The sequence below is a fragment of the Equus asinus genome, chromosome 24, assembly GCF_041296235.1.
Source record: "Equus asinus isolate D_3611 breed Donkey chromosome 24, EquAss-T2T_v2, whole genome shotgun sequence".
NCBI lineage: Eukaryota > Metazoa > Chordata > Mammalia > Perissodactyla > Equidae > Equus > Equus asinus.
In genome coordinates, this window is record NC_091813.1 from 25,359,051 (window position 1) to 25,374,114 (window position 15,064).

Below are 15,064 nucleotides of genomic sequence, written 5' to 3' on the forward strand. Positions count from 1 at the left end.
CAGGGAAAATTAAGCCAGAGTTGTGGATATGGCAAACAGGGATCTTTTAGTTCCTTCTACCTCTAAGTCTCTTCGATTCTCCAGTTGGCTCTTATTTTCCATCTGAACACAGGATCTGACTCTAACATTCAAAATAATATTTACTGTTTTCCTTTTCTTATCACTTAATCAGCTCTCCACAACAAACACTATGAGGCCAGGGCTTTGTTGTTCTCAGTAATATCCCCGGTGTCTAGCAGAGTGAAATGTATGAGACTGAAGGACTTCACAGTATCAGCAACCTCCCTTCCAGTTACTCACACAAAGCTAAGGGGTGCTCGTGGATTCACACCCTCCTGTACATTCCTGCTTCCTTCCCACTCCCCTACCCTGGATTCAAATACATTCACCATCTCACCCTTGGGTTATCACAATTGCTTTTTAGCCATTTGATGTTTTATTGCCTTATTAATTTTCCTAAGGCACCATTTTCCATAAGCACTATTTTCTGCACAATGACTCCTCATCACTTCTCTCTTATCATCTAAACTGCTTTAACCACTTATTGGGCTTACTTTCCTCGTTTATAAAACGGAAGAATTGAATGAGATAATTCACAATAATCCCATCCTGCATTCACACTCACATGGTTCTATTTCAGTTATGATTTTTCAGAATGAGGTTTGGGAGCTTTGAAAGTGCCTGGTTAATCACCTTGAGAGAGAGAATTGGGACACACGGTCTGATGTATTTCTCTTGGAGAAGATGTGGGTCATTGGAGAATAAGAGAACAGATACACAAGCATCTGTGGTGTTGACCAAATGGCTCCTGCTGGAACAACACAGGAAGCTCCCCAGGGCAGATGGTGGCTCTATGAAAGTGGGGGATGGCACTAATAGGCGTGGGTGTCCTAATAAGAATCCGAGGAAAACAGTCCCACTATAACCTATGGCTGGGAAAGCTCACAAGGATGTAGTTGGCCACTATTTAATTAACAGGGCACACGGTTTGATAGTTGGATTACAATTTTGAGTGGTTTTTTTTTGTTGAGGAAGATTGGCTCTGAGCTAACATCTGTTGCTAATATCTGTTTCCAATCTTCCTCTTTTTGCTTGAGGAAGATTGTCCCCAAGCTAACATTCATGCTAATCTTCCTTTACTTTATATGTGGGATGCCACCACAGCATGGCTTGATGAGCAGTGTCTAGGTCTGTGCCTGGGATCTGAACCCACGAACCCCAGGCCACTGAAGTGGAGTGTGCAAATTTAACAACTACGCCACCAGGCTGGCCCCAAATCGTTAGTATTTTATTGACAGGGAGTAAGTAGTCCTTACTCATCTCTGTGGTATTGGCTAAATAACTTTTTTTAAGTTACAGAAAAGCGTAGAAGAGAACGTGAAGTGGATAAAGTTTTCTCTAATTTATATTTGAAGTAAATATGATAGAGCTGTCCTAATGAGGTGCCACATAGCTTCCAGTGGAGAAAGAGAGCACAGAGGACTTTAGAATCAAAAGGACATTTTGTGGTTCATCCTGAAATATCATCCACTTAAGCATGAGAAATACAAGTGGCCACTCTTTAAGTTTCTATGTTACAGTTGTCCTCAAATTTTTGGGGCTCATCTTCAGGCTCCTGGGGATTACATCTGGGTAACCAGGGTTCTGGGACCAAACATGACTGACCTCCACCCAGCAGCACTGTGTCTCCACAAATTTCTTTCCCTGGAATCCCCAACATGAAGCATCTATTCCAGTCCAAGTGGACTTCTGACTGGACCCTCGGTTTCCCCAAACCTGGACATGAAGGTAATGCAGTGAGAGAACCATGGGACAGGGCATCAGAAAGAAACCTCGCAAACCTGCCAGGAGTCCAAGCATCAACTCTTAACCAGCATTATGACCTTAAGCAATCAATTATCCCTCATAAGTCTCAAGTCCTTCATTTGTCAAATGTGGGCGTTATTTCAGAAAGCCAGAGATTTTGAGGATTAAATGATGTAACATACAGGCAAGTTCTTTATACACTTTAAAGTAGTATGCTGTGTTCTCTCATCTTGTACTGTTCTCTGATTTCATGTATTTCCCCAGGGGAGACACCTTATCTTCTCATCTTGTCCTGCCTGAGACCTCTGCTGTTCTCTAGATGCTGTAGGGCAGAGAGCAGAAATTACACTGTCATACACATCCAGAGTGCTGTCTCAAATCTAAGTTTTGTGTCCTTTACTCTTTTAACTCCCCCAGTGCTTGCTGTAGCCATTTACCACAGCTGACCACTGGAAACTCACTTTGAGAACACACAGTCAATAGAAATGTTTTGAAGGTAGGATCCTCAGACTGTAGGGAAGCTTAGAAAAGACAGAGATTTTCTGACGTAGGATTTAGGGACAGACACACAGCAGATACTCTCTTTGGATCGGAGCCTTGGATATTCTGCTTTATTTGATCACTTGTGTCAGTTGCTCAGGATGTATTTCTCTTTAGGCGCAAAACAGCTGAAGGATGCACAATATTCAGAAAACAGCAAGGGGACCAAACCTTATGAGATTGTGTCACTCTGCCTCTTCATAATTGAACTACATCATATAATTTGCCATGTTTGTACACTATATTTTTTAACCCTCTTAACAAATGTTTACGTGTACAATATAGTGCTGTTGACTATAGGCACAGTGTCGTACAGCAGATCTCTACAGTTTATTCGTCTTGCTTAACCGAAACTTTAAGCCCACTGATTAGTAATTCCCCATTTCGAGGAGACTCTCAGTCCCCAGCAACTATTATTCCACTCTTTGATTCTATGAATTTGACTATTTTGGATACCCCATACAAGTGAAATTATGCAGTATTTGTCCTTCTGTGACTGGCTAATTTCACTTAGCACAATGTCCCTATGGTTCATCCATGTTGTCACATATTGCAGAATTTCCTTCATTTTAAAGACAGTATAATATCCTACTGTATGTATATTCTACATTTTCTTTACCCATTTTTCCATCAATGGATATTTAGGTTGTTTCCATAACTTGGCTATTGTGAATAATGCTGCAGTGAACATAGAAATGCTGGTATGTCTTTGAGATTCTGATTTCAATTCTCTTGGATAAATACGTAGAAGTGGGATTGCGCAATCAAATGGTAGTTCTATTGTTGATATTTTGAGGAACTTCCATACTGTTTTCCACGGCTGTATTTTAATGGCTTCCATACTGTATTTTAATGACTGTTATATTCCCCTGATTCATAGGTGCTTTGCCCTTGACTAATCACCTTCCAGAAGCAGACACCAGAAGGTGCCTGTAAATGTGTTTATAACTTCATGCTTATAAGATTTTTTTCTTTTGCAGTGATAGACAAACTCAGCTACAACTGCCAAGTACAAAGAAAAAATTTCAGCAAGAATGAAATAATACCCTTTTCAGAGTGTTTGACAAAACCTACTCAATATTAATGAAAATTCAATGGTCATACAATTTTAAAAGACAAAGTTATTAAGAGCTCTGGGTGTAGGAAAGCTGATCTTACTGTTCAACACCGTGGTAGATGGACGATCCCAGCAGAGGAAGAAAGACTCGTAATGGTAGCTGTCTAGTACTTACCATTTGCCCAGGCACTAGTAGTTCTATGCTCTCTGTGTCCATTAACTCATCTCATTAATTCTTTCGACATCCTTCAAGGTAGGTACAATTATAATCCGTATTTTAGAGAAGCTAATTAACAGAGAAGTGAAGAAATGTGCCATGTCACATAGATAGCAAATGACAGATCTGGAATTTCCTCCCAGACCTGTGCCCATAGTCAGTGCTCAGAACCACTGCTCGGTCACATTTGTAATAGGTGAGCAGATCTGAGATAAAGGCAGTTAGAGGGTCTCTCAGCTCCAGTTAGCAGGGGTCACTAATGGCTCCTATTTGCAGATTCAGACCCATGTAGCAACTGAGTAAATTCCAAGGAGGGCAAGAAGTCCATCAGCAACTCAGTGCAGTAGGTGGATCCAGAATTATCTGCGCTGGCATAGACCACATCCCTGGAGCGAGTCCTGACTGTCCTCCGCCGTCAGTCACAATCTTAGCTTTCCCCAGGCTTTGCTCTACCGGCCCAGGCTATCGGATGAGGCTTCAGCTCAGTTGTCCAACCTGCATCTTATATTCCCGAGCCTGGGACTGCTCTGAATTCCGTCCAGCTTCTCTGCAGTCCCGGGTTTGGCCTGGTTCTTGCAAGTCATCTGAGGAGGGAAGGTGGGAAAGCCAGATCTTCCTCCCAGTGTCCTCAGTCATTGACTGGATTCTGCTATGAATAGCTCAGAACTTTGGCACCAATGTTAGCCTTTCATTATCCTGGAGGCTCACAGCCCACCATCTCCATTTGGCCCTAGCAATTGATCAGTTAACTTGCTCTAACAATGTCTAACAGGTGAATGCCATTATAGCCGCCCCTCCTATAACTGAGGTTCAATTTTCCAACCCATTGACTTCCTGTTCCCAGTGTCGCCTCTTTCCTATCAGCTTTTGTCACAGCATGCCTCATGCCCTGGCCCGCCTGAATCAGGATATAACTCCCTTTATGCAGATCCCTATGGCACGAGTACTGTCAGTTCTGTGCAGTTACTCAAGTTCCACCACCTCCAGTACCAGGACTTGACTGGGAAGATGGTGAAGCCAGTGGATGCTGATGCCACCTGGGCTCTTTCAGAAACTTACTCTGCCCTGCATCCTGGTGACCTCACATTGGCCACGTACCTCACTCTCTCACCCTTTCCTTATCTCTTCTTCTTCATGTTTTATGGCCAAGCTGGTGATGTTAGTGACAATGGATTGTTCAGATAAACCAATCCTGGCCAATGCGTTTGACAGGTTATGAAGGACTCTTAGTGGATAATGCAGCAACAAAAGCATTTTTAAAGTTGGGAACAATCAAACCAAATATTTGCAAATGAAACAAATTTTAACAATATTTCTTTAAATTTGTAATATGTTTGTTGTATAACTTTAAAAGATTTTTCCAACGTATTTTGGCAGATTGCAAAAATGGACACAAATTCTTTGACACTTTTCCCATCAAGCTCTTCCCTTGAATCTGGCCTTAGCTGTGTGACTTGCTTGAGCCAATGGGACATTTGCAAACATAATGCAAGCAGAGGCTTCAAAAGCACCTGTGCGCTGGGCCTTCCTGTGGCCATTTTGAACCCTGAAATCACCATGTGAAGAAGCCTGGGTCAGCCTCCTGGAGAGTGAGAGACACGTTTAGCAGAAATGAAGAGCCTCAGCTGAGTTCCCTAGACAACCAGCCCACCATCTGCCAGACATGTGAGTAAAGCCACCCGGGACCACCTAGCCCCAGCCAAGCCACCAGCAGGTTTTAGGGACCTGCTCTACCATAGCTCAGATCAGAAGAACCACCCAGCCAACCTGCAGAGTCGTGGGAAAGAATTGTAATTGTGGTTTAAGCCACTAAATTTTGACATGGTTTATTATGCACCAAAGGCTGACTGATGGATGCATATTATCTCATTTGATCCCCTTGATTGCCCTACTGGGAGGTTACGTGACTAGACTAAGATGCCTAACTTGTAAGTGGCAGAGCCAGGACTAGCACTGTGTTGGCTCTCATCGCCTGTGCCAGGGCATTCTGCAGCATAGTGCCCTACATCTCAATCCACAGGGGAGTATCTGATGAGACAGCATATGGTAAGGAAACACTAGAGCAGAAAGAGCCTTAGAGATACCGGGCACTGCTCTCTAGTTGTACATTTGAGGAATCTGGGGCCCAGGAGGGTTTGCCTTAGTTCTCAAAGCTTGGGAAATACATAGCAGGTACGCTGACCCCAGGTTTTCTCACTCATGTTCTCATGCCCTCTCTGCTTCATGGAGCTCTCTGCTGCAGCTTCAGGCCCAAAAACATTCACTGTCTTAAGGCAAAATGGTGACAGTTAGGTGGCGTTGTGGTGGGGGTGCATTCAGGCATGTGGCAGCACATGAATGTGCTTGTGTGTTTGCTGCAGGATGCCGCTCTTAAAACTCTCAGTAACAGCAGGTGGCTAACCTAGGTGCCTCTTCGTCTGCCTAAAGTTTCTCTTTAGTGATCTGCCGTCTCAGAGAGACTGGAGGCCTCCAGAAGGTCAGTACTCATAGTTTCCTTTGTTGTTTAGCAGCAGTTCTGCCTAAAACCCTGATGACAAGGACCGTCTGGAAAAGAGCTGCCTCTGCCCAGAAGAGGAAGGGGAAATAGACCATGAGTTTAGACAAGTCACACACATGGGCATATGGAAGAACAGAACTTAATTCTATTTTGGCCTCCTTAGCAGCTAGCTGCCACTTGTACATCTGTTTCTTTTCATCCCCGTAAAGACTTTTCTTTGCCAAATTGTATGTATTCAAACAGCCATCCACCAACTTTGGGGGTGCAAGTGAAGCCCCTCAATCTTGTCCCCTTCTAGCCCAAGCCTGAACAGAGGCCTGAAAATGAGGTCAAGGACCAGGGGCAGGGCTCATAGTGGGAGTCCCACTATAAACCTGCATTTTCCCTCTGCCGCTGCTGACGTGCAGACCTTCCCTTTCAGGTCTAGAACTTCAGGTGCGTTGTTTCCAGTTTGTAAAACACCTCCCTATAGAGACTCGTTCATAAGAAGGTAATTAGATACGCAGACAGAAATAGGACGCGCCGTGATGAGAGTGTGCTGTACGACCTGTGAAGATTTTTCATGCTTGTAACAAGGAGAGGGCCAAAGTCAGATTGCTGGTGTTCAGGAAAGAGGGGGTACGATGGCTTCTTTTCCCCTATCAAATTACACCCCCCAATAGTCCACTTCCTGACTTTGAATTCTTACTTTTATAATGTTGTGCTAAGTAGAGAAATGGAATGTCTTATCATTGCTGTTAATATATATATTTTAAAGTTTCTATTACATACAGAAGGAGGGAAATGTACTTTAATCTCAATGGTTTGTAGTTTTTTCTAAAGGAGTTCTTTTGGGTTTCCCCTTCTTGCGTCCTAGGTGTCGTATGGGTATCGGAAGCAGAGCAAGAGGGAGCAGCAGGGAGAGCCTGCCTGTGGACATGACCCTGGGGTACAGGCAGCCAGAGGTGGAGACAGGAAGTGGTGGTGATGGCCCAAAATTAGCTCCACAGTAGCCTTAAATCATTTGCTTATAAGAAGTGAGTTCATTTAAATAATTAAAAAAGAGTAATAACAAAAAGCAGTGTTATGTACACTTCTTAAACGAGATACCACTAATTTGGCTAAATACTAAATAAAGTGAGCTGACAGCCCCAGGGAAAATTCAAATGGGTACTTTCATCCAAATCTTTTCTAAATGGACAATTGTCATTTTAGGAAAATTGGGCAAAGAAAATAGATCTAATTTTCTATTCTTGCCACTACATTGCTCAGAATCCTTGAGTGGCTTCTGCGTTTTATTCCAGATATCAAATGAAGATTTCTAGCTGCAGCATTCAAAATTGCACGCCTGGCTGGCCTTTTGTGTCTGCCCTCATCTCCCTCAGTACCCTGGCAGGAACTTCCTCCTGGGGCACAAACCTGAGGTCAGATTTTCCCATCTCCCTATCCATCAAGGGCACACTCTGGGCCAGGTGCCCAACCAGCCCCAGAGTTTTTGCCCCAGTGCCTTGCGTGCACTGGAGTCTCCGGATTTCCCATCGTGTCTGCTCCTACCCAAGATCAGGTTAGTATTTTGGAAAGATCATCCTGATGCTGGTTTTGAAAATGGAAGGCTGGGTAGGAGTGACTGAGAAGAGGGTATCAGCGGGGGAAATACAGGCAGTAGGAGTGGGAAGGGAGTGCCCTGGATTGCTTCTCTACCTATCAGGAAGTTAGCTGAAAGATGACCCAGTGCCCAATTCAATACAAAAAGTGAAGTAGAAAAAGGGATGTATCTATTTGAACCTATGCATTTTAATTTATTCACATCAACCATTAATAATCCAGATTTATCATTGAAACATTTTATCTTTTTATTATGGTCATGAATAATAATAACTTAAAAAGCACTTTATTTTTTTAAAAAAGTTATCTATAGCTACCAGAATTTCATTTTTAGAAGCACAAGTGTTGTCTTTGGATCATGTTTAGCTACTCAGATAAGGATATAGTCATAGCATGAAAATGAAAATTACTTGCAGACTGTGAATATAAAATATGGGTAATTCACAAAGTTGCTATAAGAATTTGCTTCCTGCAGTTTCAGTGCCTGGTTTTCTCAAAAAGTTCCTGATACATTTTTTCTAAATGACACTTCAAAATAAGCACCAGTTAAATGATTGTGTCATAAAATAATACAAGCTTGTTGTAAATACCTGGAAAATACAGACTTTATAAGGAAGAAATTACATCATTCATAATCCTATCATTCAAGGAAAGCCACTGAATTCTTTGAGTATTTTAGTCTTTCTATTGGCATAGACATAAATGCACATACACACACATAATTAGGATCTTCGTACATATTTTAATTTATATTCTTTTCTTATTTAATGTTACGTCTTAAGCATTTTTCCATTGACATTAGAATTATTACAGAAGCATAATTTTAATAAATATATACTATTCCAACACATCTATGTGTCATAATTTAACCATTTTTCCTACTGATGACTCTCTAGCAGAGACTAGTTAGAAGATCGTCTGTTGGAGGAAGTCATCAAGAGGATGTGACCTCTAGTTGACCCTCCAGCTGGACCCCAGACAATCAGAGGTTTCTCACTCCCTCTTCTGGCCTTGGGATGTATGTTCTGCCCACCATTCCCCCAGTGGAGCCATTTTCAAGGACGTGGCCTTGAGAAAGCAATGTGATTGAGACCCTCTGAACAGTATATGTGACTGAATCCAGTTAAAGCCTCTATCTAAACCTTAAGATTCCGGGGAGGGTGTGGCAATCTATTAGTTGTGCAGCTGCCCAATACAAGCCTTGTCTATAAGTTGCCTTGATTATTTACATCACCACCTACCCATCTGGAATGGTCTGCCTCTTCCTTCTCTTTCTCCTTACTCTCCCTGTACAGAGGCCAGTTTCAGATTTCACCCAGGAAGCTCCCAAGGTTTTGAACCAACATCATCAATCTCATGTCTTCCTCCTAGGTACACAGGCAGATGATATTTTCCAGCCTCTCTTGCAGTTAGGTTGGGACCATGTGACTGGCTTCTGGTCAATGGAATCTGAGCCAGAAATATCAGGCCTGGTCCTAAAACATACCTCTTTTCCAATTTTACTCAATTTAAAATATACCAAAATGTATATTTTTACGCAAATATCATTTGTCATCTTAGAGTAAACTCCTTAAGATAAATCTGGGTGGGACTTCTGGCTTCCATCTAGGCGGTAGAAAGCTGGAAAGAGTACCACTCCTATTCCAGCAATAAGAAAAAACTAGATAATCTACAAAATAACTTTTCTTAAAACCATCATAGAGCTGATGTCCCAAGGCAACTAACTGGCCTAAAATTTAAGGAAAAATGGCAACTCCTTGGAAAGATAGAACTTGAACACCGTCCCACCTGTGAAGGCCACATAGGGAAGATGGGGCTTCCAGACAAGTGTGGGCATAAGACGTGTTCAGCTAAGATTTGCATCAAATTGCTAAAGGCTAAGTGTGGGCTGGCACGAGAGTATAGAACTGGGAGCTGCAGACAGAAGGGGCTTTTGTATCCACTTGTAGGCTCTTCTCCATAGACTTTTCCAGGTGCTCATGAGAAAGAATGAGGTGCAGTGGGCAACTGGAAAAAGGCTCGGTGGTGTTGGCCTACAGATGAGATCGGCCGCCACTGCAGGAAAAGCATGAAATCCCACCTGTTCCCTTCTCCCTGAGGAGAGAATGCTATTACCCCCAGGGCACAGGTGAAGACACACTATAGTGAGGGAAGGGGGAAAGCCTCCTCCCATGGAGGAGGGCAGGAAACCTCTCTGGGCCCAGACCTGGAAAGTAGGGTCACTTCCAAAGCTCTACTCTGAGACAAGGGTCACAGGGTCTGCATAGGCCTGAGGTTGACCCAGGATAGCAGAGATTTCTCACCTCACACCCTCACCCTGCCAGGCCAACAAGCACCAAGAAATGACAAACAACTGCAGACTATCTTTGGAGAAGAGACAAGAACATGGAGGGAGACCCTCTCAGAGGCGTAGGTACACAAGGAAGGCCTAAAGTGGAGGGTGGAGCATAAACACTGAAGAAAACCTCTGATTGCCCCAACCTAAACAGAAGGTCACACAAGAGAAATTCAAAGAAGTACACTAAAAATAACTTTAGTGACAACAATACCAAGACCAACTTGTGTCTAAATTGACTCGAGCACCCACACAAATGGTCTAACAGAAGAGCCATGACCGTTTCCAGTTGTGAATTCTATTTACCTCAGTCTCGTGAAGTGCCTTGTTAGCCACCGTAGGATTTTGGCTTTTACTCTGATTATGATGGGAAGCCATTGGATACCTTTCAATATCATGAATTTGAAAAGAATACTTCTATATTCTGGATTGAAAGTAGACAGAAGAGGGCAAGGGTGAAAGCAGGAGACCACTTAGGAGGCTCTTAGAGCGGTCCGGGTGAGAGGTGCTTTGTGGTTTCTGGGAGCAGCAGTGGAAGTTGTGAGACAGGCTCAGTTTCTGGATCTATTTTGAAGATGGAACCAATAGGATTTGATAATGGATTAGGGGGTAGAGGAGAAAGAGAGATGGGAAGGACAACTCCAAGATTTATGGCCTGAGCAACTGGAAGAGTAAGTTGACATTTAATACACTAGAGAATACTGAAGGGGGATCAGAGTGGGGAGTAAGAGCAGAAGTTTGGGTTTGGTCATGTTGAATATGAGATGCCTGTTAGACATCACAGCAACGCTAATGAGTAGAGAGTAGAAGGTATGAGCCTGAGTCCAGCGGAGACAGCAGGTTAGAGACACAAAAATGTCAGCAATTAGATGGTGTCTAAAGCAGTGAGTTTAGATGACATCATCTAGGGAGTGAGTGTCAACAGAGAAGAGAAAAAGCTGAAGGAGCGAGCCCTGGGTCTCTGCGCAACATTCAGAGGTAGGGGAAGTGAGGAGAAACTAGCAAAGGAGATGGAGAACAAATAGCCAGTGAGGTAGGAAGACAACTAAGAGAATAGTGTTCTCCTAGCCAAGAGAACAATGCTCCAAAGCGGGAGTGGTCATCTATGTTAAATGCTACTGATAGAGAAAGGTGAGGATTAAAATTATATTTTATGGCTTTAATTTTTTTTGATATTTAGGGTAAATATTTTTCCCAGCTTGTTCGTTTTTTAAAAATATATTTTAAAAGAAATTTTTGACATAAAAATGTTACTAATTTTATCTAATAAATTCCACTGGATATTTCTTTCTTTGGATTTGTTAACTTAGGACAAATTTCTTCATACAGAAATTAGAAAATATTATAATTATTCTAGTTTTTATAGTTTTATTATAGTTCCATCTTTGTAAATATAGTTTTAATTCCAACATCAAAGGAATGTATCACAATTTAGCTAATAATTTCCCTAATGTTGAATATTTATATTTTAAATTTTGTTGATATGAAAAACCCCCAAAGGCATGTCTTTGCCTTTAAATCTTTATCTGCATTTTTGAAGACATCTTTTGGGTATATGCTTACATGTAAAAATTATTAGGCCATAAATTTTTTTAAAAAAATTTAATATTTAAAATGGTTACTCTATTAATCCCTCAAACCTGGAGGTTAAGAAATTTATCATTAATTCAACAAATAATTTTTGTGTACCTCTGTGTTCACCTATACATTCCAGGAATTGTTCCAGGCGCTTGTGCAAAAATAAGCAAACAGGAAAAAGAACACTGACCTCGTGGAGCTTACATTTTAGCCAGGGGAGACACGCCAATAAATAAAAATCATACTAAATAAGCAAATTGTATAGTAAAATAAATAGTCATAATATTATATACTATTATAATTACTGAGTATAATAATTATATAGTATAATATATAGTCATAGTAAGTAAGTAAATTTTATGGTATGTAGGAAGAGGATGCACACTACGGAATGAAACAGAGCAGGCTAAGGGAAATTGAGTGATGGTGGAAAGAGTGGTTATGGTGTAAAGGAGATGCTCAGGGTGGGCCTCCTTTAGATGCTGTCGTTGAACAAGAAGGTGGCAAAAAGGTGGAGTTAGCCGTGTGGAGGAAGAGGGCTCCAGGTGGAGAGAAGAGCTGGTGCAAAGGTCCTCAGGGGAGATCATGTCTGGTATGTTTGAGGATATGGAGTAGGCCTGCACTGCTGGAGCAGAGTGAAACTGAAAAAGAAAGGGAGAGTAGGAGGAGGTCTGGCTGGAGAGAAAATAGGAAGCCAGATCATCTAGGGTTTTATAGGCCATCATAGAGATTTTGCTTTTATTCTGAGTGGCATTGGGAGCCACTGCAAGGATTTTAAGAGAGGAGAGACATGATCTGGCATATATGTTAGCAGGATCACTCCAGCCACTGTATGGAAAATAGACTAAAGGGCAAAGGTGGAAGCAGGCAGGTCAGCCAGGATGCTTCTGCCTCCATCCCAGTGAGAGATAAAAGCAATTTAGACTAGTTTGGGCTGAATTGGTTGTAGCAGATGAAGTAAGAAGTGGATTCTGGATATACTCCAGAGGAAGAAAAGACTGGATTGTTGATGGGCCAAATATAGGACATGATAGAAAGTAAGGAGACGAGGATGAACTCGAGTTTTGAAACCTGAGCAACCAGAAGTCTAGAGTCACCATTGACTGAGATGAGAAGGTTGTGTACGGAAGAGATTTGGGTGAAAATCAGGAGTTGGGTTTTGGAATGTCAAGTTGATGATGTCTGTTAGACATCAAAGGGAGTTGTTAAATAGGCAATAATTGGATACAGGACGTGAGTCTTTCAAACTAGCAGGATTAAAGATGGTGAGTGTAAAGTACAACGAGAGTCGTATTATGACTCTCTTCTTCCTGAGCCTACACACTTTGGGAGAGAACTCTGAGGGTCTGATATGGTTTAGGCTTTTGCTAATTGTCTTGAACAGTTGGCTGTTGGCAGTCTCTTTGCCTATTCTGGAGAAACTTTAACTTAACTATAATTGGCCAGCAGAAGCTTGCCCTTTGGTTTGTAAATAGTGACTTATGCTGGGAGAGATGGTGGTTCAACAGGGTTCTGAACATCCCTTTGTCCCAAGACAGGCTTGTTTGCAGTTAGAAACTTAGTATTAAGTTGGACGGCACTAATGGAGCAGAGCCTCTCAGCAGAGCTATCTGGTGGCAAGCCAAGCATGGTACAGCTCTTTCAAAAAGTGGTTCTTAATGAGAACTTGACCTGATTCCTGCGTGGCTTTGTTAGGAACTGAGTTCTTGTAAATGAGGAGAATTGGGAAACTTTTTTGCAGGACAGGAGAGGAGATTGCAATCAGGAGAATCTATTCAGGAGTGAATAGATGCCTTCAGTCTCTTCTGGCAGAATTGATCTCGGTTGTTTAAACAAATTGAAAACAGTACCCAATTTCTTCACTTATTCTCTAAGGCCCCTTCAGCATTACCACCATTTTCACCAGAAACACAGGAATACAGATATGAATCCAGTCTCCAAATTAGCCTTGGGCATCATGGAGCCAGCTCTCCAAGTTAGATTTATAAATTAAACACCAATAGTGACCATGGTTGCAACAACAAAACACCAATCAAGTGCGTGTCTACACATGCTGCTAGACTAAAATAATTAAATACGCCACTTCTCTGCCCTTTGGAAGCAATGAGAAAATCTATGTCTGCTCAATTATAGGTATTAAGGCAACCCAGAAGGCTTGATAAGGCAGCCTTTCAGGGAACTTTGAAAAGAGAGTGATAGACACTGATTTTAGGAACTTCCAGCAAATGGTAGTATTGATAAATCAAATGAAGGAGAAAACTCAATGTGGTTAAGAGAGAGATTGGGGTGAGTAATTATGCATTAATTCAATTTGAGAAAAATTTAGTTTTATGCAACATTTTGAGTTATCTATCTGCTCAAGGAGACAGATCATTTACACCTGAGTTCTGAAAAGCTATCTGAGCTGCACGGTCTCAGTTGAGGCACATTCCTGCTTTTACTCCCTTCCTTTATCATGTGGCGTTCTCTTCTACACATTAACCTTGGGGCCCATGAGGCTGAGCTCCAGGACTCGTGTCTACGATACCTCATGAATGTCCTGTCATGTTCACTTGCTCACAAGAGCCTCATTCCATCATAGTTTTCATTTCTGGACAGGGCCATAAGAGCCCAAGGCTCAGAGTCAAGGGAATTGCCATTCTGTCGAATTGGCATTCAGATGCTGTTTTTCCCACTCCTTATGACTGAGAAGATACAGACATGGAGATAAAGGTGCGTCCTAAGGTCTATCAGTGAGTCTGTAACTCCATTTGGAAGAGGCTGCCTCATAGAGATCAGAATTATCTTGCATAGGGAGATGTTCATTGACTGAATTTAAAAGGCATCTTTTTTCTCAAAGTTTTTTTATGGTAAAATACACATAAAATAAAATTTACCATCTTAACCATTTTTCAGTGTAAACTTATTAAGTACATTCATATTGTTGTGCAGCCATCACCACCACCCATCTCTAGAACTCTTTTTATCTTGCAAAACTGAAACTTTGTACCTATTAAACAATAACTCCTCAACCTCCTCTCTGCCCAGCCCCTGGAAACCACCGTTCTGCTTTCTGTCTCTATGAATTTGAGTCCTCTAAATGTAATGATACGGTGTTTGTCTTTTTGTGACTGGCTTATTTCACTTAGCCTAATGTCCTCAAGGTTCATCCATGTAGTAGTACATGTCAGAATTTCCTTCCTTTTTAAACCTGAATAATATTCCATTGTATATATATATATATATATATATATATATATATAAACATTTTGCTTACCAATTCATTTATCAATGAACACATGGGTTGCTTCCTCATTTTAGTTATTGTGAATAATGCTGCTATCAACATGAATGTATACTCTTTAGACCAGCTTTCAATTCCTTTGGGTATACATCCGGAAGTGGAATTGCTAGATCTATTTTTAATTTTTTGAGGAACTCCATACTGTTTTACACAGTGGCTGTGCCATG

The 15,064-nt window shown here is 41.7% G+C and overlaps 1 pseudogene; it reads left to right on the top strand.

Annotated features, from left to right (window-relative positions):
- The window catches only part of LOC139041768 (uncharacterized), an 85,717-nt pseudogene that overhangs the window by 2,765 nt on the left and 67,888 nt on the right, over positions 1 to 15,064 (top strand).